This window comes from Cherax quadricarinatus, chromosome 94 (assembly GCF_038502225.1).
Source record: "Cherax quadricarinatus isolate ZL_2023a chromosome 94, ASM3850222v1, whole genome shotgun sequence".
In the NCBI taxonomy this organism is placed as follows: domain Eukaryota; kingdom Metazoa; phylum Arthropoda; class Malacostraca; order Decapoda; family Parastacidae; genus Cherax; species Cherax quadricarinatus.
This window is the reverse complement of record NC_091385.1, coordinates 6969383-6974382: the sequence shown is the minus strand read 5'-3', so window position 1 is coordinate 6974382 and position 5000 is coordinate 6969383. Positions and strand designations below refer to the sequence as shown.

Below are 5000 nucleotides of genomic sequence, written 5' to 3'. Positions count from 1 at the left end.
ATGTCCCCCCTATCTCTCCTGTCCTCCAGTGTCGTCAGGTTGATTTCCCTTAACCTCTCCTCGTAGGACATACCTCTTAGCTCTGGGACTAGTCTTGTTGCAAACCTTTGCACTTTCTCTAGTTTCTTCACGTGCTTGGCTAGGTGTGGGTTCCAAACTGGTGCCGCATACTCCAATATGGGCCTAACATACACGGTGTACAGGGTCCTGAATGATTCCTTATTAAGATGTCGGAATGCTGTTCTGAGGTTTGCTAGGCGCCCATATGCTGCAGCAGTTATTTGGTTGATGTGCGCTTCAGGAGATGTGCCTGGTGTTATACTCACCCCAAGATCTTTTTCCTTGAGTGAGGTTTGTAGTCTCTGACCCCCTAGACTGTACTCCGTCTGCGGCCTTCTTTGCCCTTCCCCAATCTTCATGACTTTGCACTTGGTGGGATTGAACTCCAGGACCCAATTGCTGGACCAGGTCTGCAGCCTGTCCAGATCCCTTTGTAGTTCTGCCTGGTCTTCGATCGAGTGAATTCTTCTCATCAACTTCACGTCATCTGCAAACAGGGACACCTCAGAGTCTATTCCTTCCGTCATGTCGTTCACAAATACCAGAAACAGCACTGGTCCTAGGACTGACCCCTGCGGGACCCCGCTGGTCACAGGTGCCCACTCTGACACCTCGCCACGTACCATGACTCGCTGCTGTCTTCCTGACAAGTATTCCCTGATCCATTGTAGTGCCTTCCCTGTTATCCCTGCTTGGTCCTCCAGTTTTTGCACCAATCTCTTGTGTGGAACTGTGTCAAACGCCTTCTTGCAGTCCAAGAAAATGCAATCCACCCACCCCTCTCTCTCTTGTCTTACTGCTGTCACCATGTCATAGAACTCCAGTAGGTTTGTGACACAGGATTTCCAGTCCCTGAAACCATGTTGGCTGCTGTTGATGACATCATTCCTTTCTAGGTGTTCCACCACTCTTCTCCTGATAATCTTCTCCATGATTTTGCATACTATACATGTCAGTGACACTGGTCTGTAGTTTAATGCTTCATGTCTGTCTCCTTTTTTAAATATTGGGACTACATTTGCTGTCTTCCATGCCTCAGGCAATCTCCCTGTTTCGATAGATGTATTGAATATTGTTGTTAGGGGTACACATAGCGCCTCTGCTCCCTCTCTCAATACCCATGGGGAGATGTTATCTGGCCCCATTGCCTTTGAGGTATCTAGCTCACTCAGAAGCCTCTTCACTTCTTCCTCGGTTGTGTGCACTGTGTCCAGCACTTGGTGGTGTGCCCCACCTCTCCGTCTTTCTGGAATCCCTTCTGTCTCCTCTGTGAACACTTCTTTGAATCTCTTGTTGAGTTCTTCACATACTTCACGGTCATTTCTTGTTGTCTCTCCTCCTTCCTTCCTTAGCCTGATTACCTGGTCCTTGACTGTTGTTTTCCTCCTGATGTGGCTGTACAACAGTTTCGGGTCAGATTTGGCTTTCGCTGCTATGTCATTTTCATATTGTCTTTGGGCCTCCCTTCTTATCTGTGCATATTCGTTTCTGGCTTTACGACTGTTCTCCTTATTCTCCTGGGTCCTTTGCCTTCTATATTTCTTCCATTCCCTAGCACACTTGGTTTTTGCCTCCCTGCACCTTTGGGTAAACCATGGGCTCATCCTGGCTTTTTCATTAATCCTGTTACCCTTGGGTACAAACCTCTCCTCAGCCTCCTTGCATTTTGTTGCTACATATTCCATCATCTCATTAACTGGCTTCCCTGCCAGTTCTCTGTCCCACTGAACCCCGTTCAGGTAGTTCCTCATTCCTGTGTAGTCCCCTTTCTTGTAGTTTGGCTTCATTCGTCCTGGCCTTCCTGCTTCTCCCTCCACTTGTAGCTCTACTGTGTATTCGAAGCTTAAAACCACATGGTCACTGGCCCCAAGGGGTCTTTCATATGTGATGTCCTCGATATCTGCACTACTCAAGGTGAATACTAAGTCCAGCCTTGCTGGTTCATCCTCTCCTCTCTCTCTTGTAGTGTCCCTTACGTGTTGGCACATGAAGTTTTCCAGTACCACCTCCATCATCTTAGCCCTCCATGTATCTTGGCCCCCATGTGGGTCCAAGTTCTCCCAATCGATCTCCTTGTGGTTAAAGTCACCCATGATCAGGAGCTTTGCCCTGCATGCATGAGCTCTTCTGGCCACTCTAGCCAGTGTGTCAACCATCGCTCTATTGCTCTCGTCGTACTCTTGCCTTGGCTTCCTGCTGTTCTGTGGTGGGTTATACATCACTGCTATTACCACCTTGGGACCTCCAGAGTGAAGTGTTCCCACTATGTAATCACTTTCTTCTCCGCTGTCTCCTCTCTCCAGCTCATCAAAATTCCAGCGATTTTTGATCAGCAACGCCACTCCTCCACCCCCCCTGTTCCCTCTGTCTTTCCTCAGGATTTGGTATCCCGTTGGAAAGATGGCATCCGTTATCATACCTGTAAGCTTGGTTTCTGTGAGAGCTATGATGTCCGGTGATGTTTCTTTGACTCTTTCATGCCACTCCTCCCACTTATTTGTTATTCCATCAGCGTTTGTGTACCATACCTTCAGTTTCCTTTCCAACACTGTGGTTTGGGGGGCCTGTGAGGGTGGGAGACCTGGTGGCATACTGTGGGATTCTATAGCTCGGTGTTGGGTGGAGGCTGTGGGTATGGATTGTAGTGTGTGTTGGGATGGTGTGATAGGTTGTATGGTTCTGAGAGTAGTTGTGTGTGTGCTTGTCCATGCTGTTCTGTTCTGCTCTGACTGACCTCTGCTGGTTCCCTCCTTGTCTCTTTTCCTAGCTCCTTTCGCTTTTTTGTCCTCTCCCTCAGCTGCTGTCGTTCTGATTTTGTTCTGTCTCTGTCTAGGAACACCCTCTTGTACTCTTCCGAGTATTTCAATCTTGGTTTCTCTTGGAGGATCCTGTTCCGCACTGTTTCCGTCCTGAGAATCAGCTTGATTGGTCGGTTTCTCCCCTTCGAGTACCCCCCTGTTCTCTGAAAATTTACAATCTCGTCCATCTCTTCACCTATTTCCGTGATGATTTTCTCAATCTCCTTTCTTTCTTCCTGCTGCCTTTCGGTGTGTGTCCTTTCCTCTCTCTCCTGAAGCCCATGGATAAACACTGATTTTGCCGTTTTTTCCTCCCATTGCCTCACCCTCTGTGACTCTGGATCCTGCCTGTATGTGGTCAGTTTCTCCCTTGATTTTTCCAGTGGCTCTTGATAGCCTTGTTGTGCCTCAGCATTCGACCTATCACCCTCTCCATCTGCACCCAGCTGTTCTTCCCTTTCACTCCTTGGCCCTCCTTGGCAGGCTGATATGACCTTAGCATAGTTCATAATTCCTTCCTTCCTGTTCAGCCTCGCAGCTTCATATGCTGTGTCTTCTCTGGTCACTGCCCCTGTAACTCGCTTCAGCCTATTTATCTCAACTTCTAGGACCCTTATCTTGGCTACTGCAGTTTCGACTTGTGCCTCCCAATTCTTTGTCTCCTTCTCCAACCTCTTTTCCAATTTCACAGAGAGCTCTTTCTCCATTTTTTCAGAAAGCTCTCCTAATTTTCTCTCCCACTCTTGTTCCATCCTTTTCCACTGCTCCTCCATCCACTCCTCCCTACCAGAACCATTCTCATCTGATCCTTGGTTCCTGCGAGTCCCCACCATTTTTTTTTTTTTTGAGAGAAGAGAGAAGGGAAAGGTAGAAGGAGAGAGAGAGGGGAAGAGTGAGAAGGGAAAGGGGGGAGAGAGAGTGGGAGAGTGGGAAAGAGAGAGAAGGGAAGGGAAGGAGAGGGGGAGAGTGAGAAGGGAAAAATGGGGAAGAGATGGAGAGAGAGAGAGGAGGGAAGGTAGAAAGAGAGAGGGGGATAGTGAGAAGGAAAGAGGGGAAGAGAGAGTGAAGGGAAGGGTAGGAGAGGGGGAGAGTGAGAAGGGAAAATGGGGGAGAGAGAGAGAGAGAGGTAGGGAGAGAGGTAGGGGGAGAGGGAGGGGGGGAGAGTGGGAGAGAGAGAGAAGGCAGAGAGAGGGGGAGAGAGAGGGGGGGAGAGAGGGGGAGAAGGGGGAAAGAGGGGGAGATGGAAGAGCGAGAGGGGAGAAGGGGGAAAGAGGGGGAGATGGAAGAGCGAGAGGGGAGAGAGAGGCTAGGGGGAGAGAGAGGGGAGGAGGAGAGAAAGATGGGAAAAAGGAGAGGGGAGAGATAATGGGAGGAGAGATGTTAGAGGGGGGGAGGTGTTAGAGGGAAGAGATGTTAGAGGGGGGGAGGTGTTAGAGGGAAGAGATGTTAGAGGGGAGAGATGGAAGAGGGAAGAGAAAGAGAGAGATAGGTAGAGAGAGAGATATAGGTAAAGAGTGAGATAGGTAGAGAGAGATAGGTCTCTACCTAGGATAGGAAGAGAAGTGTGTGTGTATCTGTGTGTGTGTGTGTGTGTGTGTACTCACCTATTTGTGGTTACAGGGGTCGAGTCACAGCTCCTGGCCCCGCCTCTTCGCTGATTGCTACTAGGTCCTCTCTCTCCCTGCCCCATGAGCTCTATCATACCTCGCCTTAAAACTATGTATGGTTCCCGCCTCCACTACGTCACTTTCTAGGCTATTCCACGGCCTGACTACTCTATGACTAAAGAAATACTTCCTAACATCCCTTTGATTCATCTGAGTCTTCAACTTCCAATTGTGACCTCTTGTGTCTGTGTCCCTTCTCTGGAACATCCCGTCTTTGTCCACCTTGTCTATTCCGCGTAGTATTTTATATGTCGTTATCATGTCTCCCCTGACCCTCCTGTCCTCCAGTGTCGTCAGGCCGATTTCCTTCAACCTTTCTTCGTAGGACAATCCCCGTAGCTCTGGGACTAGTCTTGTTGCAAACCTTTGCACTTTCTCTAATTTCTTGACGTGCTTGACTAGGTGTGGATTCCAAACTGGTGCTGCATACTCCAGCATGGGCCTGATGTAAATGGTATACAGAGTCTTAAACGAA

At 49.0% G+C, this 5000-nt stretch overlaps 1 protein-coding gene across 1 annotated transcript in view; it reads right to left on the bottom strand.

The window, feature by feature from the left end:
• The window catches only part of Mulk (acylglycerol kinase-like protein Mulk), a 1060681-nt gene that overhangs the window by 558979 nt on the left and 496702 nt on the right, over nucleotides 1-5000 (bottom strand). The window lies entirely within an intron of this gene.